Below are 22,844 nucleotides of genomic sequence, written 5' to 3' on the forward strand. Positions count from 1 at the left end.
CGTATTTGATAGTGATCTTTTTTCTCCTCTCAAATGATTTATCTATTTGAATCCATGATTATAGTCTTTATTATCTATTTGCATGTTTTATCTCTTGGTTTAAGTGTCAATTCTTTGAGGCCCATACTGTTTTTATGTTTGTAAGACTTTTAAATCTCTAATTATGCACCTAGTCTAATGGCAGATATTCCATATACAATATGTAACTTAATCCAGTCTTTGTGCACTCCATTAAGGTTTTTTTTCCAAAGTTATTTATTACTATTTTACCTCTTAAATTCCTTTTACTTTCCCCTTTCTCTTTCATTCCCTCCCCTCTCCATCCTTTCTCGCCTTCTCTCCCTCTCCTTTTTTCCCCCTTCTCTCTTCCTACTCTCCCTCCCTTCCTCCTCCACCTTCCCTCAGTCCTAATCTGGGCAGTCCATTTACCGGATGTCTATTTTAACCCCTTGCAAAAGTAATTTACATGTAATGCAGCTGTGCAAAAAATTGTCTACATTTAAAGTTTATTCTTACTATCACAGGGATTATAGTGTTTGCTCTTAATGAATTTATATTCTTCTCCTGTATCTGAGCTTCCACTGGCAGAATGTGGTTCCGTTTCCCTTGGAGAATAGGATACAGCTGGCAGCAAAATCTTCACCTGTAGAATTGCTCTTCATAGATCTAGCTCTCACAAAGATCTTTACAATGCAGCAATATTTTTCCCATCACCCCCACGTTTTACAGGAAACCATATGCATATGTTGGTCATTGAAAAATGATTTAAATAACATATGCATATATCTTCCTCTTACTAAGTTATGAGAGCTGCCTGATTGCATAGTTAACAGCATTGCTTAGAAGGGGAGTGACTTCAAAAGAGAAATTACTCCCTTTCCTTTTTTGAGGGTGTCATATTGGTTGGTTGTAATTTCCTACAGCAGTCCTCATTGCTTTGCTGCCAGATTAGGTGATTTGCTATGTTCTCATCCCCTTAACATTTCTCAAGACTGCCTTATTGCCTTTAATGGGACTTTTAGAAGAATTCTTCAGTGAATGATAACTGGTCTTTGAAAAGATTTTTGTTGTTTTGGTTGTAGCACTTGCATTTTTTACTGTGGATGTGAAGAATGCAATTCTCCCTCATTAGGTTTTGGACAAGAAAAATTACAGATTGATTTCTGCCTCTCATGTTGCTTTATTAAGATGAGTTGGGTATTACAAGAATATCCTATGTGGTTAGCCCTATGTTGGAAGACCTAATGGGGAAAATGTAAATAATACAATAGGGTCATAGATTCATAAAGTGTAGATAGAGTTGGAGGGGGAATCTTCAATTCTTTCTTAACTTTCTACTATGTGTTGAGGTATTGGGAATACAAAAACAAAAATATAATATCAATCATCATTTTATAATAGAAGAAACAATGCAAATAAACATACATATGAATACACACTGATGCACAGACACACAACAGATTCTTGTGTTCTTTCACAGTTCTTTCAATTCACATTTATTAATCATCCATCATCCCAAAGAGATACTGAAGAAGGGAAAGGGACCTGTATGTGCCAAAATGTTTGTGGCAGCCGTGTTTGTAGTGGCTAGAAACTGGAAAATGAATGGATGCCCATCAATTGGAGAATGGTTGGGTAAATTGTGGTATATGAATGTTATGGAATATTATTGTTCTGTAAGAAATGACCAGCAGGATGAATACAGAGAGGCTTGGAGAGACTTACATGAACTGACGCTAAGTGAAATGAGCAGAACCAGGAGATCATTATACACTTCAACCACAATACTGTATGAGGATGTATTCTGATGACAAAGAGATCTAAATCAGTTTCAGTTGATCAATGATGGACAGAAGCAGATACACCCAAAGAAGGAACACTGGGAAATGAATGCAAACTGTTTGCATTTTTGTTTTTCTTCCCAGGTTATTTCTACCTTCTGTATCTAGGATATACTGTGCCATATTTAACATGTATAGGACTGCTTGCCATCTGGGGGAGGGGATGGAGGGAGAGAGGGGAAAAATCGGAACAGAAGTGAGTGTAAGGGATAATGTCGTAAAAAATTACCCTGGCATGGGTTCTGTCAATAAAAAGTTATTTAAATAAATAAATGAATAACTAAAAATCATCCATCATGTGTAAAGGTACTTGAGGATATAAAGATAAATCTTAACTCCTTAAAATTAATATTTAGTTGGTGGGATAATAATAAATACATTTATGATCTCATTAACTTGGATGTTGCCTAATATATAATAATCATTGAAATACACATATCAAAAGCAGAATTTATCCCCTTCCCTTCCCCATTAACCTGTTTTCTGAAATTCCCATTTTTCTATAGTAGGAATTGCTATTTTTCTAGTCTTCTAGAATCATAAACTCAGATAATCACCTCTTTACTCTTATTTCACATATCCATTCAGTTGCCAAATCTTGCCTTTTCTATCCCACAATATCTCTCACATCACCCCCCCCTTCTCTTTACTCACTCATTTGTCACCTTAAGACCTTTATTATTGAGCTATTGCAGTAGCTTCTTAATTGGTCTACCTCCTTTAAGGTCTTCCCTATTCTAATTCATTCTTTACTTAGCTGCTGAAATGATTTTCCTCAAGTATAGATTTGATCATGTTAATTCTCTAAGACTGATGGCTCTCTGTTGTCTTGAATATTAAAAAAAAAAAAATCTTTCACAACCTGACTCTAAAATTTCTTTCTAATCTCATTGTACATTTCTTCCCTTTCCTCATCCTGTCATCTGCTCACTCTAGTGTTCATCTTTGTGCCTTTTTACAGGCTCCTCCCACCCTTCCCCCACCAGTACAGACCCTCCTCACCCTTGCTTCTTAAAATCCCTTTATTTCTTCAAGCCAGCTTAAACACCACCTTCTACTAAAGTCTTTCTTGATCCTCTGAACTGATAAGTGCCTTCTCACTGACTTTTATTTCGATGTATGTGTATGTAAAGTTATCTTCTCTAGTCAAATATAAGCTACTTGGAAGAAGAGTTATTTTTTCATTATTTATCTGTAGAGGGCTGGAACTCTGAAGAAATATACTTGAAACAAGGTGTTAACACAGTGGAATTGATGAGAGACTTAAATGCTTGTTCTGACTATAGTCTTCTCTGTTTGAAAGTTTGCCTCCATGACATTTTACAAGATTCGACACCTGCTGTAGTGTTGTTTGCACTATCTAGCATGTGGAAACTTACCAACCATGCTGTGGAGAAAAAATAATCGCGTTTAAAATAAAAAAAACTGGGAATTGTTAAGGACCATGCTTAAGTGAAAGGGCAGGTCAGTTCTCTGAGAGCCTCTGCAACTGTGGATTGTGACACTTGAGGGAGTTGCAAGGCAGCCTTTGCTTATACGGGTGTTGCTTGTGAACTGGGAATGAGATAAATTGGAGGCAGAGGGAAGAAAAAAGAGGTCAGAGAACACAGCTGCCTCTCAGTCTCCTTGTATCATCATCATCCACTTACAGGAAAAGATAGCAATGCCAGGTACTGTGTCTGGATTCTGGAAATCACAAGAGCAGCAAATAATATATGGTGCCCAATGTGGGGCAAGAACCAGCAGCGTTCAAGAGCTTTTCGTGCTTAGGATCCTCCCAGAGTTCCTTTGGTAACTCGCGGGGAAGAAAGGGAGAAGAGACCCGGTAAGAGTCAGGGTAATTCAATGAGCCAACACATCAAAGGGCTGAGCCAGGAGACTGATGATCTCTACTATTACCTGTCCTTGAGGATTAAAAGGTATGCCCTTGGTGTGTAAAATCTATACTGTGCACAACAGGGTGCAAAATGTTTAGAAGTATATGCAGGTCCATTATCTGTTTTTATTGCTTGTCCATTGCCCAAGTGAAGACTAGCCAGATGATGGAGAACAGCACCGTGGAGCCATCACTAGTGATCCCCACCACATTCACCTGTATATCCACCCAAGTACCTCATTGGAGTACTCCTCAAGATCCAGAGCTGGAGATTTCATGGACCTCAGAGCCTCTCATCTCTTGACAATAGCTTCCCTCAGGAGCACGGGCTCGCCCACATGACACATATTCCATTTGAAGAAATACCATTTGCCTATTCCTATCTTCCATGGACTACGGAGAACAACCTCAGCTGTCAGCCCTAGGACAGCCTTTCAGGTTGGGATGTTGACAAGAAAGGTGAAGAGACAGGTCAGAATGTCTCTGAGAATAGACCACAGGACACCTCTTCCATGAATGACCCTTTGATAAACTTGCAGCATGAAAATCCCTTTAAAAACTGTTTCCCAACATCACAGACTGTGCAAGCCCTTAATTCATTGCCCAATGAGGAGAACGTGAACATAGAGGATCATATTCCACAGGATCTCTCTGACACCTGAACATCTATTACTCAGAATCCATGGACCTGTGAATCCTACCCCCCAAATCCAGGCTTTATGTGTCCATCCCTACTTTCCTTCCCATATGGATCCTCATTCTTCTTCCCCCCCCCCAACTTCTGTTTTTCCCCAGGCTGTTCCCCAAGGCTTGGTCCTGGGCTCTCTTCTGTTTTTCTTATTACATTTTGACTCACGGGTCATTAGATCTCATCAGCTTCTATGGATTCCGTTACTTTCCTTTTTTGGTGACTCCTAGATAGAAATGCCAATTCTCTTTGCTATCAGTTTTGCATCAGTTTTGATATTTACAGCTATGTGTCCTAGCAGAATTTCTGGCTCAACTTGTTCAAAAACAAGCTTATCTTTTCCTTCTTTTTTCCCATGCCAAAAATTCCCTAATTTTGTCAGAGACTCTGGTATCACAGAGTTATTACTGGTAACTTTTCACTCATTTGCTGCACATAACCAGGGTACTCGCCAATTTTTTTTTTTAATCTGTGCAACATGTCTCTTTATTTCTGTCACCACCATCACCATCCTAGTTCAGGCTCTCATTATTTCTTATCACCTCTCATCTGAACTTTTATAATCTTCTCTTAATTGGTCTCTCAGTTTCACATTTCTCCCAAAGTCAAATACATCTTCTACTCAGCCACTGAAGTATTTTCCAAAAGCTTACGTCTGAACATGTCATGTTCCTGATCAATAAACTCTAGTGGCTCTTATGTTACTATAAGGTCAGATGCTTTTTTGGCATTTAAAACTCCTTTCTACCTGTTCTAGCCTATCTTTTCAACTTTTGTTACATATTCCTCTTCTCTCCATATTCTAAGTTCAGAACTTATTGGCTACTTGTTATATTCACATGAAATAGCATTTATCTTCTTTCCTTTGTTGTGGTAGGTGAATGAGTATCATACTCTTACTGTACTGCTTCATTTGTGAATTCCTTTTTTCCGTCAGATCTAAACTTAGGAGCCACTTTCTTCATGATGCTTTTTCCTAGTTATCTATGATTCTAGAGAATCCTTCCATCTACCATGAATACTCTGAATCTGTTGTATGTGTGTGCATCAGTGTGAATGTTCATATGCATGTTTATATGTACTGTTTTTTCTGTTATAATTTTAAGTTTTGGGTGGTAGTGAGTGATGTTAGAAAGTTTGTTGAGTTTGTTATGTGACTTTTATAAGTATATCTATATTATAAGTATGTATATTAAGTATAAGTATGTAATTGCTAAATTGTATAGACTGTATAAATGCTATAGAGACTTAGAAAAGAACGATCAGTGGGGGATGGAAGAATAAGGGAAGTTTTTAATGGAGAAAATAAGATCAATCTTTTATTGGGTGTGAAGGATGATTTGGATAGATAGGTGAATGTGTTGGAGTGAACATTATAATTTGATAGGGGCAGAGTGTAATGAAGATATACTCCTGAGCAGAGTGGAATGATGGGGAATAGTTGGGTATAAGGTTGTATGGATAGGATAGATCAATTAGAAGAATTTAGATTTGATTTGATGGGAAAAGAAAATTCATTGATGGTTTCTGTGTAGGAGATTTACATGATGAAAGCCATATTTAAACATTGGATAGAGGGAAAAGATTAGAGTCAGTGAGATCATCTAAAGGAACCTCATGTGGCACTGTATCTGTGAGGTTAGGAGAGGCTTAGACTTGCTAATAGCATTTAGAATGCAGTGAAAGAAATCTTTGCAAGAAGCTCTTAGAAACATAAGATTTTGATTGGCTAGAATTATCCCCTCTTCTGAATATCCTTATTCCCATGTCCAGATTATTTATTTATTATTAATGATTTTTCACACAAATTAGGTAAATGGAGCTGAGAAACAAATATTGATAGGGGGAAGGCAAGGAGTTTGAAACACTTTGAAATACTGAGATTGGAGAGGGAGACAGGGAGATATATATAGTATCAGGAAGACATGGCACAACTAAAGACAAATGGGATGGACTAGATAATCTCTACCTTGTCCAATTTTCAATCTGATGATTTTATAAAGAGATGACTTCATGAAGAATGAGAAATATACCATTAGAAGGTTAAATGTATTGATTTTCAAAAAAGAAGAACAATAGTATGCAAAGTATAGATCAGTGAATTTGACTTCATTTTCTGGCAAAATCCCAGAAAGGGATCATTACAGAGATTTGGACAAATCTCTAGGAACTGAAGTGGTGATTATGAAAAGACAACATGGCTTCATCAACAACTAGATTAATCTCATTTCCTATTTTGATATGACTGCTAAACTCCCAAGATTTTAGCAAAGCTTTTCTTAAAATATCTCATCATATTCTTGTTTAGAAGATAGAGACAGTGATTAAGCAATAAATCTTGTTTTGGAAGACATCTGATAGTAGATAGTTAGCAGACCATGAGTACTTAGGTTGAGAACAATATCAAATATCAATACTAATATTTCAGTATCGAATATGTCAAAATAACTAACTGTGGAGTTCAGACAGAGTATAATTAGGAGGACTTTTGGGTTTAAAAAAAATCTTGCCAGAGAACCTAGGCATTGACCCACACTTAACATCGTATACCAAGATAAGGTCAAAATGGCTTCATGACCTAGCCATAAAGAATGAGATTATAAATAAATTGGAAGAGCATAGGATAGTTTACTTGTCAGACCTGTGGAAGAGGAAAGAATTTATGACCAAAGAATAACTAGAGATCATTATTGATCACAAAATAGAAAATTTTGATTATATCAAATTGAAAAGTTTTTGTGCAAACAAAACTAATGCAGACAAGATTAGAAGAGAAGCAATAAGCTGGGAAAACATTTTTACAGTGAAAGGTTCTGATAAAGACCTCATTTCCAAAATATATAGAGAATTGACTCTAATTTATAAGAAATCAAGCCATTCTCCAATTGATAAATGGTCAAAGGATATAAACAGACAGTTCTCAGATGAAGAAATTGAAGCAATTTCTAGCCATATGAAAAGATGTTCCAAGTCATCATTAATCAGAGAAATGCAAATTGACAACTCTGAGATACCACTACATACCTGTCAGATTGGCTAGAATGACAGGGAAAGATAATGCAGAATGTTGAGGGGATGTGGGAAAACTGGACACTGATGCATTGTTGGTGGAATTGTGAATACATTCAGCTATTATGGAGAGCAATTCGGAACCATGCTCAAAAAGCTATCAAACTGTGCATACCCTTTGACCTAGAAATGTTACTACTGGGCTTATATCCCAAAGAAATTTTAAAGAAGGGAAAGGACCTGTATGTGCAAAAATGTTTGTGGCAGCCCTCTTTGTAGTGGCCAAAAACTGAGTGGATGCCCATCAATTGGAGAATGGCTGAATAAATTGTGGTATATGAATATTATGGAATATTATTGTTCTGTAAGAAGCGACCAGCAGGATGAGTTCAGAGAGGCCTGGAGAGACTTACATGAACTGATGCTGAGTGAAATGAGCAGGACCAGAATATAATTATATACTTCAACAACAATACTATATGGTGATCAATTCTGATGGACCTAGCCCTCTTCAACAATGAGATGAACTAAATCAGTTCCAATAGAGCAGTAATGAACTGAACCAGCTACACCCAGGGAAAGAACTCTGGGAGATGACAATGAACCACTCCATAGAATTCCTAATCCCTCTAATTTTGTCCACCTGCATTTTTGATTTCCTTCACAGGCTAATTGTACACTATTTCAAAGTCTGATTCTTTTTATACAGCAAAATAACTGTTTAGACATGTATACATATATTGTATTTAACTTATGCTTTAACATATTTAACATGTATTGGTCATCCTGCCATTTGAGGGAAGGGGTAGGGGAAAGAAGGGAAAAAGTTGGAACAAAAGGATTTGCAACTGTCAATGCTGAAAAATTACCTATGTATATATTTTGTAAATAAAAAGCTATAATAAAAAAAAGTGTTTAAAAAAACAATAAATCTTGCCAGTTCCTGTGGAGCAACCCTGTGGGTTGCTAACAGGGCAATATTTGGAAAGACTAGTTGATATTTTATCACAGAAATGAGGATATTTTTATGCTGCATCATGATATGTCCTTTAAAAAATTAATTTTTGTTAACGCTAGATCTGAAATGGTACCTCCTGTAAAGCACCATTTCAGTGTAAGTAAGTAGCTTGCATATAGTAGACTTAATAAATATTTCTTAATTAATAGAAGAAAAGAAATATGTCAGGTTAAATTTCCCTGAACCCCTTTTCCCACCAAAACATTTGAATGCAAGGTGTGGGAGCCTTTTTAATAGTGAGCCACTAAAACTAATTATAGAAAAAAACAGATAGATACTAAATATTTCTGATTAGAATTTAAAAGGCTAGGAATCTCAAAAAGTTTAGAAAAGGTCTTTGATTGTTAAAAAAAAAAAAAGGCAACAAAACTTTCATTCTCAGCAAGAAGGAAGGGAAATAGGAAAATTTTATTAGCTACTCCTTAAATTTAATACATTGCTTCTGTTTATTTGACACTGTAAAAATTTGATTTAAATTTTTTACCTTGACAAACAGTCTAAAGGTACCACTTTAAGAGCATTCACTATCAATCTGTGTTGAATGTTCTGATAGACTTTTATAGTCAGTCAAGACTTTGAGAAGTCTTTCCCTATGATAATATAAATATGAAAGACAGACAATGGCAGTAATCATAAAAGTTACATGTTTTAAGTCAAGGATCTTTATTCTAAGATGCTATTGTATGCATGATACTGTTCTATAAAAGTGTTTATTTCTGGGTGACCAAGGATTAAATTGGGCTGGAGAGTTTATCTTTTTAAAATTTTCTGTATGGCACATTTGGAGAAAACTTTTAATTTGTCATTATACAATATTTTTATATGCATAGAAATATATGCATAGAAAATTTTCAACATTCACCCTTGCAAAACTTTTGTGTTCCAATTTTTTTCTTCCTCTCATCTCCCTAGACAAGTAATCCAATCAATATATGTTTGACATGTGCAAATCTTCTATAAATAATTCCACACTTATGCTGCACAAGGAAAATCAGATCAAAAAGAAAAAAAATGAGAGAGAAAACAAAAAGCAATCAAACAGCAAAAAATGAAAATACTATGTTGTGATCCACACTCAGTTCCCACAGTTCTCTATATATAGATGGTATCTCTGGGTATAGATGACTCTTTCCATCATAAGACCATTGGAACTTATCGACCACTGGAACTTATCTGAGTCATCTTGATGATGAAAAGAGCCACATCCATCAGAATTGATCATCGTATGATCTTCTTGTTGCTATGTATAATGTTCTTTTGGTTCTGCTCATTACACTTAGCATCAGTTCATATAAGTCTCTCCAGGCCTCTCTGAAATCATCCTGCTGATCGTTTCTTATAGAACAACAATATTCCATAATATCCTTATACCATAACTTATTCAGCCATTCCCCAATTTATGGGCATCCACTCACTTTATAGTTATTTGCTACTACAAAAAGTGCTGCTACAAACATTTTTGCACATGAGTCATTTTCCCTTTTTTTATTATTTTTTTGGGATATAGGCCTAGTAAAGACACTTGCTGGATCAAAGGATATGTACAATTTGATAGTCCTTTGGACATAATTCCATATTACTTTCCACAATGATTGGATCAGTTCATAATTTCAGCAACACAATGTATTAGTGTCCCAGTTTTCCCACATTCCCTCCAACATTCATCATTATCTTGTCATCTTAGCCTATCAGAAAGGTGTGTGGTGGTACCTCAGAGTGATCTTAATTTGCATTTCTCTGATCAGTAGTGATTTGGAGTATTTTTTCATATGACTAGAAATGGTTTTAATTTCTTCATCTGAAAATTATTTATTCATGTCCTTTAACCATTTATCAATTGGAGAATGAGTAGTATTCTTATAAATTTGAATCAGTTTTCTCTATATTTTATACATGAGGATTTTATCAGAACCCTTGGATATACATGCCCTCTGCCCCTCCCCAGTTTACTGCTTCCCTTCTAATCTTGTTGTTTGGTTTTGTTTACACAAAAACTTTTTAACTTAATATAATCAAAATTATCCATTTTGCATTCCACAATGTACTCTAGTTTCTTTGGCCACAAATTCCCTCCTTCTCCACAGATCTGAGAGATAGAAAGAAAAAAGATAGAATAAAAAAGGAACTTTTTTCTTCTAATTTACTTATAATATTACTCTTTATGCCTAAATCATGAACCAATTTCGACTTTATCTTAGTATAGGATTTTAGGTCCTATGAGTTAACACCTAGTTTTTGCCATACTAATTACCAATTTTTCCAATTACAAATATATACCCTTAATGTTCTATACAGTGTTCCACCTCTGAAGATCCTAACTTCTGTAGGAGCAACTGAAAGTGGGAATGAGGGAATGAGATATTTGTCAGAATTCAGTTTCCATTGAGTTGTGGTTGTGATTGTTAACATTTACATTGTTGTGATTGATATGTATGATTTTTTTCCTGGCTCCCATTACTTCATTTTCCCATCATTTTATTTGTCTTTCTATTCTCACTTCTGTATTCATCTTACTCATTTTTTCTCTTTTTTTCTTTTCCTTTTTTTTTTTTTTTTTTTTTTTTAAACAGCTTAGTAATGTTTCATCACATCTTTGTTCCACAGACTGCTTGGCCATTTCCTAGTCACTGGACATCTATTTTTGTTTGCAGTTCTTTGTTACCACATATGAGGTGCTACTATAAATATTTTCCAGTTTGCTGGGTGTGAGCTGAAACTCCATTAGTTGTTTTGTTTTGTTTTTTTCTCTTATTATTAATGATTTGGAACATTTTTTTATATGGTTGTTTAATAATTTACAATTTTTCTTTTGTTTGACCACTCTTTAGGGATTTGACTTTTGGCCTTCTGCTTAAGTTTTAAGCGTGTCAGATAGTCAGAATTGGGTCTCAAATCAAGATTTGGTACATAATTTGATTCAACATTAACCCTCTCCCAGAATAATGCTAACAAGTAGTGTCATGTGTTTAAGGCATGTTACAAGTCAACTATTCTTAAAACACTTTTATGTATCTGATAAACATGAGAGGTCACCATCTCTACTTAAAAGGCAGCTGTTTCTGGAATGTACAACATCTCTTTATTCTGTAGTAGCATTTGGGGTGGAGTGGGGGTAAGGCTCATATGACTTTTTGTAGAAACTAAAGGATCACTTAGGTGGCCTAGATATGTCTCTGCTTTGTTTTGTATTTTTTTGTCTCTCCATCTTGTTTTCAATCTTTTTTGTGTGTGTCATGGACCTAGACTTTTTTGGCCATCAATAGGATTATTACAAAGGAGATCCAATTATGTTGAAAAAATTATTTGAATTTTCTTTTTTGAATAACAAGGTTACTGCACCACAAGTTAAGAAACCCTATAGATTGTTTAACCAAATCTTCTTGTTCATCTCTTTATCTCATTTAATTCTATTCAGTTGGACAGACATTTATTAAATACCCCCACTATGTGCCAAGAACTCTTTGAGGCACTGAAGACAGAGAAAAATTAAATAGTCTAGGTTCTCTAAGAATTTAAATTCTACTTTGGGAAGAAAGGGTACAATATAGACATAAAAAAAGCATAGGGAGTTGATGATGTCAGCTACCTCACTTTCGGGTCAACTGATGAATTTATAGGGCGTGAGGTTTAGTTTAGGCTGCGTTTTCCTGCAAAAGGAACAGATAATCATTTAATCCATTTGTGGTCATTGGGGACAGATTGGCTGGGACCTCTATGTGATGGACTTCTAAGTAGGGAATTTTTTGCAGAATTGGGTCTCATGTATTAGTTTTTGAGCATCCAGATAGTACAAGTAGTAAAATCTCTATTTCATAGATAAAACGAATTCAGAGATAAATGATGTCTAAAGCTCCACAACTTCCAAGTGACAGCCATAATTAGAATCCTTACTTTTTAATTATATATGCAAAGGAAACCAACAAGTATTTCTTAAACTCTTGTTCTAGGCCAGGCACTATGTTACTAAGTGCTCTGGGGATAAAAACACACCTAAAGTAAAGATAATACTTGCCTTCAAGGAGCTTATATTCTCTTAAAGGAAAACAACATGCCAAAGAGAGCTGAAAAGGGGTGGGAGGCTTGGGGCATGGTGTTGCAACTAGAAAAGGCAGAAACCCAGAATTGGAAGGGAGTAAACCCTGCCTGGTCCTTGTGGTTCCCCAAAGTGGAGATCGAGGGAGAAACTGACCTTGTGGCAGAGGGATGTTCATTCCAGAGTGAGATAGCTTTAGAAGAGAATTGGATGATCCAGGATGAGGTGGGCTCAGACACTGAAGGAAGTTCCAGGATGAGACTGCAGCTGAAACATGGAGTGAAATGTGTACTTCTTTCCACTACTAAGGAAAAATAGAAAGAGGAAAATAATGGTAGCATTAATGAGGAAAAGAAGGGGGGAGGAGGGGGAAGAAGCATCAGCAGTGTTTTAGAATAAAGTACTGAATTGTTCCTGTGAAGAAATCATACAACTACCTTGAACCTTATTTTCTAAAATAGCTATTCATCTTAATTATATTGCTTAATTATGATTGTTACTGCTTAATTTTATTATTTGCATTGGTTTAAATTAGTTAACAACTTAATTGAGAAATATTGATTCCTACTATACTCCATTTAGACTCATAACTTTTCCTCCCAGCCCTTATTGCCTTTTATCTCTTAATCAATGCATTTTTAAAAGCTTGGGATGGCCGGAGTGAGTGGTGACCATGGAGCACCATGAAGTGAGTTGGTCCATCTCAGAAGCCATTCTTTGGTTTGGGTTCTTTGGCACTATTCACCATATTGAATCATCAGAGCAATGAGCTTTCTAAACCCAGAGCTGGTTTAATTTTTTTTTAAACTTTACATTGCTTTACTAATAGTAGGTATTTAATAAATGTTTTATGGAATTGGATTTTTAAAGAGTCTTGAGGCAATATAGTGGCAAGAAAAATAAAAGATAGCATAGTGGAAAGAATGCTGGGCCTAAAATTAGGAAGACTCTTCTCCTGGAGTTCAAATCCAGCTTCAGATACTTATTGGTGTGTGACCCTGGGCAAATACTTCCCCAATTTCCTAATATGTAAAAGAAGCTTGACTTGGAAATGGCAAAGCACTCCAGTATCTTTGCCAAGGAAATTTCAAATGGGGTCATGAAGTTGTATACAACTGAAAAATGACTAAATAACAACAAAATAGTAAAATCGGAACACTGTTTTCTGGATTCTTACTCTTAGAGAAAAAAAAAGTGAAGGGAAGTGATTTTTATGACTGGATCCTGGTGTGATTCTGGGACTTTGAAATGGATCTTTGAATCAGAGATTTAGTTAGCAGGGAATTCAGAAATAATCTCCTTCAACTTCCTAACTTAATAAATGAGGAAACTGAAGTCCAGGGCGGTTCACTGACTGCTAAAGTCATATAGATGAAGGATAAGGGAAGGGTGGTAAGCATTTATTAAGTGCCTGCTATGTGTCAAACATTGTGCTAAGCACCTTAACAATTATGACTTTAATTGAGCCTTGCAAGTATTCTTGTGAGAGAGATAACTATTATTCCTACTTCACAGTTGAGGAAATTTAAGGCAGACAAGTTAAGTGATTTGCTCATGATCATACTGCTAGAAAGTATCTGAGGCTGGGTTTGAACTCAGCCCTTTCTAACTCCAGGCCTATCTCCCTTTTCATTATGCTACCTGGCTGGTTATAATAAGACATAGATATGTGTCAGAAATGAGATTTGAGTTTGGGTCCACAGAGTCCTGAGATATAACTTTTTCTACTGTACCAAATGTAGAATCTATTGTATTCAACCAATTCAGTGTGAATGATTTGTAAGATGTGGGATTTACTGGGTACTTCTTGGGAGGAAACAGAAGTTGTAGTTAGCTCTTTTTGTGGCTCACAAGATAACTAAAGTTCTCGGATTTTCAGATCCTATTACATTCAGCTCTATAGACCTTTTTCATTTTAATCTGGTGCTGCCAAGTCACTCCTGCAGAACTTGGATGACTGTTCCCAAATCTTTTGCAAGGGCTGTTTGATTTGAGTCGCACTGACTTTAATTAATGTTTCTCACGTATGACACTTTCTATCTCTGCACAGACCATTAATCTTCCCCTCCTCTTAGAGCCTTAAGTGTCTTTCAGAGGTTCAGGTCAAGTTTTGTTTTCTGTGTGAAATCTTTCCACATGTCTTCCCTCCCTCATACCAGTGTTTCCTCCATACTTTGGATCTATTTTGTACTTGCACATAGAAACACAAACATGTGTGTCGATCTTTTCCCTCCCAATGGAATGAGCACTTCTTCCAAGTGTTTATTTTCTGTTTTTGAATTCTCTCACCACCTAACATAAAACTCGACTCATAGTAAGCCCAGAATACTTATTAGATTATTTAAAAAGAACTCAAATAATCAATAATCTTTTTGATATGTTTTAATGTATATCTGCATAATGTCTTTTCTGTAAATGGTTGCTTAAGAAACTTTTCTCTTCTATCTCATATCTTTTGTTTTTCTCCCAATGTACAGATAGTTGTAGATAAGAGGTAGTGTGAGGATAACAAATACCCAGGCTCCTCATGAGATGTAATTGCTTAGACTGTACATTTTCCCTAAAACATCCTGACTCCTTAATGCTTGCATCAAACCCAACAGTAGTTTGATCATCACAAATTTTTGCCCTATTCCTGGCAAATAAGATGTTGTTTAAAAGCTTGGTTTAGACTGACTTTCTCTCTTCTTTGCTGTAAAAGTACCCCAAAGGCTGCTCCCTTAAATAGGGAATAAATTTCTTAGTAGAAATGGGAACAGCTGTCCCTTTTTCTCAATACCTTGTTTTTCTCACCTGATCGGCATTCTGGATCTCCTTTTAACAGCTGGGTGGCTAACAATTTTTTCTCCAGGTCTGTTCAGTCATGGGTCTTCCTGCTGTGAATGACAAAAACATCAATAGAGGTGGTAGTTTGTAATATTGAGACACCTGTTCGCTAGCAATTGGTCTCAAGTCATTAAGCTGATATTTTCAGGAAAGCTTATAGCACAGTTATTCATTATTGGATTGGACCATATCAACCTCTTCCCTTGCAGAGATTTCATTCACAAAGAAGCACCTGTAAAAAAAGACTTCTGTGGGTTATGGGCTCAAGTTGACTAAAGTAATGAGACTTTATTGCTCCATCTCTCCCCTCACTTCCTATATCTAAAACTTGTGGAATAGCCTTTCTTTATATTTACAAGCAGTTATTCCTGAATAATAGCCTCTGTGTTCTCCAGAACCCGAGTACTAAAATGTTTAGATTACTTTCACAAATCTCTACCCAAATTACTAAAATTTTTCTACTCTCCTAGTCATGATGATTCTGATAGCAGTAAATTCAGATTATATCTACATCTTTTCAAATCCTTAAAATTATAATTTGCTCATTAAAAAAAATACTCTTAGCTCATTGTTAGCAAAGGGTGCCTTCGGTCCAGTCTGCTTGTTTGTTTGTTTTTTTCCAGATAAAAATTAAAACTTGAGGAAGCTGAGTGATGTGCCACAATCACATAGAGAGTAGCAGAGAGATTGTAGAGGCCAGCTACTTTATTCACTCTTACTTGAGTAATAATCTCCTCTGTCTCCTACCCAGCAAGCCTTTTTTTCTTGAAGACCAGTAATGAGAGGGAAACCTATCTCTACCATGAAGGCAGCCAAGTTTACTTTGGATCACTCTAATTTTATAAGAGGATTTTCTTTACATCAAATCTAAATTTGCATCATTTTAGCTTTTATTCATTGTGCCTATCTAAATGCTGTGGTCTTTGAGCCCTGCAGGACATCTCTACTCATTGTTCTACTTGAGACCTTCAAAGAACTTCTATCTCTTCTCTCATATCTTCTTTTCAGTTTTAGGAATTTAAATGCTTCTGACTTTTAGACTGCTTGCACACACATCTGCTAGATAGTCAAGACTTTGTATTGTGGAAAGCTGTGGTGCAGTGCAAAGCTAAAAGCAAAACCAGGATGCTAGAGATACCTTGGCCTTCTGTGGTCATCTTCCCACTCCCCAACTTCTCAAGTTTCTTTCTTATTTTCTTTTAGGTGAAAAATTAAAAAAAATTTACTTAAAATTTAAATTTAAAAACAAATTAAAACTTTTATTTAATTTTTAAAAAACAATCATACTTTTAAATCAACCATGAAGCTTGGTTTTCATTTGGCTGAAATAATTGCTGCAAAACTCTTTGCTTTTGAACTTTGAAAAACAAATTTAAATGTACTATCATTATAAAAAAGTACATTCATTAATATGAGTTTTCCTTATCAGAATAGCAGATTAAATAAAATTGAACCCTTGCACAAAATAATCGTATTTAATTCATTATAACTCATGTGATCACTCCTTAAGCTTTTTATATGAACTTTTAGAATGTAAGTACCATGTGAATGAGCAATAGATTTTAGTGATGTTTTAAAAATATCTTAGTTTTAATGGCTTTAACTTTGTTTTTGTTTTTTTTTCTTCATAGATTCTGACGTCTTTACAGTGCCTTTGTGTCATATGTTACTGTATCTTATTTTATGAAGGGAAAAAACACAGAAACTTTATTTGTGTATATGTGTGTGTGTATATATGCATGTATATAATTTATTATTTTATGCCCAGAGGAAAAATAGTTCCAGCGTGATAATGACTTATTTAAAAATAATTCAGTAGTGAGAAGTACTGGATAAACTGTAGCACTTTGGCAGAGTTTAAGACACAATTCCTAAACTGAGGGTTTTAGTATCCTTAATGAGATTAGAGAATAACTTGAAAATAACTAAATTTCCTGGTGGTAAGCCTTATTTGTATCTGTTAGTAATTAGTAATTTCTGAATTATCTGTGCTTTATTGGTTCTGACTTCTATTACTTATTATCTTATGAGAGCTACTTATGGGATGGGGGCAATACAGATATTGCCAGAGGACCTTGAATTCTGAAATTCCTAATGGCATTTGTAATCTTCCTGTAGTGCTGAAGCAGATTTAGCACCTGGTTAGCAAAAATAATCAGTTAAAACCTGATGCAGTTTGGAGACTCGTTAGTTAATGCTATTTAAATGACTGAAACAATTGTTTATATGTGCAACAGGATTTTTAGTAGTATAGCAGTGGTGTGTGACATTATCCTAGGCCTTCAATTCTTTTTAGGTTTAAGGGGCTATTTTAGGAAGACTTCTAAATACCTATGATGGGGCATATTGTTTAGGTGGAGAACAGATAGGTTTTTGGTCTTTTATTATAGAACCAGAATGAAGAAAAGGAAAAAAAAAAATTACCGATTTGGAAATTTTGTGTGACTATTACTTCAGATCATTTTACTTATCTTCGTTGTCAGAAAACTACTTTAAGATTGTGCTTCCTGTTTGACCAAAGTGAAATAGTAAGTAGGTTGACACTTGAATCCAGGTCTTCCTGTCTTCTGTGTGAGTTCTCCATCAATTATTTGGAGCTGCTTCTCTTTTAATACCTTAAATTAGGCAAATGATACAAATTGCTTTTATTACTAATATTCAGATCCTTTCTTAGAAAGATTTCATATTCAGGTGGGATTATGACTCTAATACTTAGATATTTTTCAGGAATTTCTAGTGAAAAATCTGAACCTTACTCTTAGTGGGTAGTATGGAAAAAGGAACACAGTCTTTCCCTGGACTTTTGGAGTCCCTTTGGATTCCTTTAGAGAAAAATATTTAGAACCTCAAAAGAAATTACTTACCACCTAAAATGCAAGCATTTTGAAAGTTGCATATAGACATAAACCCAATTAATATTGTTGAAAACTCAGACATTTTGCAGTTATGTTTTTTTAACTGAATCACCCAAGTTCTATTTCAATTCGCTTAATTTTTACTTCTCTTAATTGAGCATTGATCCCACTGACCTAAGTCTTTTCCAGCAAATAGAATCTTGGCATCCTTGGATTTAAACCAGATGGGATCATCATTTATCCCAATTACTTTCTTTTTACAAATGTGTTTTCCTATAGCATTTACTTAGTATTATACTTGGTTAACCTGTATACTGGTTATTTTATATTTTATCTTCCTAATAAAATGTAGGCTTCTTGCAGGCAAGAGTTTTGTTCTTTTGTCATTGTTTCTCCTTTTCCCTTCATTATACTCATCTTTCCTTAAGTTTTATAAGAAAAAAGTATTACCATCGTCCCCTGAGATTTGTTGATTTAAAATTGACATCATTCATTTGTATTTATTTTTAGAATTCTTTCTCAATAAACATTCCTTTTATTCTAATTTACCTTTTTTGTTATCTGTTTCAGTGTTCTAGGTCATGAAACTTAATCCACAACAAGCTCCGTTATATGTAAGTAAAACAGAATCATTTTCTTTTAATTTTGTATTATCTGTAGAAGTATTATGAGTGCTTTTAATTTAATACAGAGAAACGTTTCAACTAATGATCTTTTAAAATAATTTTATAGTGTATAAAATTCTTATTGATGTTTATATATATGTTTAAATGTCTATTTTTTTTACCATCGACACAAATAATATGATTCAAAATTAACTAAATTAAATTCAATAGGAATAAAAGGAGAACTCCATAAATAGGACTGTCTTAATATATCTAGAACCTACCCAAATTTTTATCTGCTCTGATATTAATAAATGTTAAACAGTTGAATAATATTATGAAGTTACTGTGAGTCAGGTAGTCAGTTCCTGTTCTTTTGCTGCCTTTTTTCTGGAAAAAAGTTGAATTCCTCCTTCCTCTATTCCCCCACTTACTTATGTATGATTATTGCCCAAGTAAATCTTTCAACAAAGTTAACAAAGTTAAGGCAGAGAATGGTAAAATATATATTTGTCTTTTCTATTATATTAGTGAAATTCAGTTTGGTTAGAGTGAGTACTCTCACTGATGAAATATAAGATTGAGCCATTTAAACACTGTCCATTAAAGGTGAGGCTGAAGGGGTCCTCAAACTACGGCCCGCGGGCCAGATGTGGCAGTTGAGGACGATTATCCCCCTCACCCAGGGCTAAGAAGTTTCTTTAAAGGTCCACAAAACAAAGTTTTTATTTTTACTATAATCCAGCCCTCCAACAGTCTGAGGGACAGTGAACTGGCCCCCTATTTAAAAAGTTTGAGGACCCCTGGTCTAGAATAATTTGAAGTGAGTCAGAAATGCTTTTGGGTAGGATTTAGATGAGAAGAGGAAGAATAATATTCCAGACAAAAAGGAGCAACATAGGAAAATGAATAAGCATTGTAGGAGTAATTGCAAGGATTTAATTTGGCTGGAATGAGGGATTTGTGGTAAGAAAGCATAGATGATAAGAATGGATAAAGATAAGCTGGATTGGGAAGCATTTTAAATTCAAGGAATTTGGGCTAATTATATAGGCAGTGGAAAGTTATTGAAAGTTTTCACTTGATGGGTAACAATGAAAATAGTGAAATGTAAAGAGTGTGATTTAGAGAGTAACTAGAACCAGGAACCAGTTAGGAAACTACTATGAAATTACTAGAATATATAAGAAATGGTAGAGAAGGTTATGTCAAACATAGTCATATTCCAGCCATCTCTGAACCTTCCCCGATCTCTCATAGGTCAGGCCCCATGATACTTCCTTATCATCTACACACTTTACTCTCTCCTCTGTTCTCTCTTTTCTAGTTTTTTTCTTATCTGTTGTCTTCCCTCTTAGAATGTAAGCTCCTCAGAGTTAGGGACTGTTTTGCTTGCTTATATTTATATCCCTCCTGCCTGGAGCATAGTAAATGCCTAATACATTGTTTATCAATCTATCTGTTGATCTATCTTTCCATCTCCCCAAGAGATGGGAAACATCTGAGGCTGGGAGCATGGAATAGAAAACAAAGGAAAATAAAAGAGGCCAATATTTGCTCTTCAAATAGAAGGGCAGCTGAGGCTTGTCTTGAAGAGCACTCAGTTAACAGGAGAGCTGTATGTGAAATATCAAAAGAGATGTGTGACGTCAGATCACCTTGAGCCCATATACAGAAGAGGGTTTCCAGGATGGTCTTGCCAGGGGCTCCAATTGTACACATCAGCCAGTCTTCTGGGTTAGTGGTCACTTCATCACTGAAGTGGATCTGGGCCACTGGGGGTATTAAAGAGCTCTGAGTGTCTTAGCAGGGAGAGCCACAATCCCCCTCAGCTGGCACTGGTTGGTTTTCACAGTGCCACAGGAAAGTGGGTGCCAATCAAAGAGGCAGAATTGGAAATGAAGTTTCTAATCTGCTAGATTTTAGGAATGAAGGGATGGTGCCAGGCAGGAGAAAGTTCAGCTCAGTGACACACTGAGAAGGATTAGGCAAGGAAAAGCTCTTTCCCTAGACAGTAACAGTAGCAGAAATAGAATAGTTAGGATGGGATTTCAGGAAGTCCTGAATATGGTTTTGGAAAGGTTAACTAGATGATGTAATATTTTTTAAAAAAATTTTTACGTTTCATTTTATTTTCATATCTCCTTCTTTCCAAGTATATCCCTCTATCCAGAGAGCCATTTGTTATAATTGAATAAAAAAGAAGCAAAAAAAAAATTATGTTAATGAATGTGTGATAGTATTTGAGGTATTCTACTGATGATTTTAAATTCCTTTTTTTTTAACATTAACAAAGATTCTCATTAAATTTTATTTCAATTTCAAGAATGCAGACAAGAAGCAAGTTTCACAGTTATTCATAGTAATAGGCATCAGTACAGTTACTGGGTTGGATGGCTGTAGTTAGGTTGTGGACATGTTTCAGAGTGCCAAGAGCTAGCTAAATTGCTAGTATTTTCTACTCACCATTCAAATGTTCTTAGATGATTTTAAGTTCAAAGGGAAATGTTTGATAGATATTTGGGTGAAGAGGCCTTGGACTTGGGGAAAAGATCTGAACTTTGGGCATAAAAAAACTTTGGGAATCATCTGCATTTGAAACTGTGAGCATGGATAAGTTCTCTGAGAGGGAAGTTTAGAAAGAAAAGAACAAAGGAAAAAACACAAAAGATATTGGAAGAGAAATAGGGAAAGATCCTGGTATTTGATATATGTTATGTATGTCTTTTCCTGGGATACTTTTTTGTTTTTTGATTTTCTTTTCTTTGTTGATGAACTCGTATTTTCTTTGAAATAAAAATAGTAGTTTTTTTTAGTAGTAATATAATTTGCCATGTTTATTGGAAATGACTACTAGAGAAAAAAAAAGCATAGTTATCATCACTGAGACCTTTCTGCTCCTTGATTTGCTTAGAGAAGATCTGATTCCTTTCTTCATTAACAAGTCTTCCTATGATCCTTTGAAATTATCTGGATCCAAAGGCTGAGAACCAGAATTGATTTTTTTATGATAGACACAGGTATGTTAGATTATCACATGGGAGAAAAAAGGAATCCTTTTCAATCATCTTTTCAGACTAAAAGAGAATGAAACTTGAAATTGCTGTGACTCCAAAGGAAATTATTTGGAATGAGATACAGTTTTCTTTAGATCAGGTGACTTGGGTCCATTAAATTTCTCATCAAAGCATAGGGTAATAAAAGGGTTCTTTGAGCTTAGATAGCCTATTGCTGTGGCATATCTTGAGGGCAAAAAATACCCTTTGTCAATATTTATTTTAACTTTATTTAAGTTTCTAATAATCTAATAATAAGTTTCTAATAATCATACATTTACCATTACTTGGTTACCATTTGTAATATCTCTTCCTCACCCACATAACTTCCCTAATTTAGGACTTTGTCATAGGATTAAAAAAAATAACCAAAAAAATTCATGGACCTTAGTTCCATGTATGCTTCCAGCTGGGTATGTAAATATTACCAGTGATTTAAGAATGTTAATTAGAATGATTATAATAATAATTATTATAATATTGTATTACTATAATTATTATATTATATTATAAATAATATTTATAATATGTTATGTAATATATTATACATATAATAATAATGGGAGCTTTCACCACATTTTCCAAATATTTATCATATTAAGTATTTATTATTATTATTATATATTAAATATTTATTTTTTTATGAAGCCCAGTAATATCCTGTTGAATTAGGTGAAGGTATGAATATAATTCTTCTTCTGGAGATATTTCCAGAGAGATAAATAACTTAGTTAGCCATTAAGCCAGTGTGAAGGTGAGCTAGAAATAGAGGCTTGCATCTCTTGTGTTCAGTATTGTTAGCTCTTATCCCAGTGGCATACAGTCTGCACCATCAGTAAATCACATGACTCCCAATATTTTTATTTACATAGTACTTACTTCCTTTGACTTTCAAGCTTCATATAATTCAAATGGTTACCTTAAAATAAAAGAGACCTGCCTGATAGGTTAAAGAGCTAGACCAAGAAAGAGAGAGGATAATATTTAAAAAAACAAATTCCCACCACAAGCCTAGCAACCTGACATTTAGCAACAGT

This window comes from Antechinus flavipes, chromosome 2 (assembly GCF_016432865.1).
Source record: "Antechinus flavipes isolate AdamAnt ecotype Samford, QLD, Australia chromosome 2, AdamAnt_v2, whole genome shotgun sequence".
Lineage (NCBI taxonomy): Eukaryota > Metazoa > Chordata > Mammalia > Dasyuromorphia > Dasyuridae > Antechinus > Antechinus flavipes.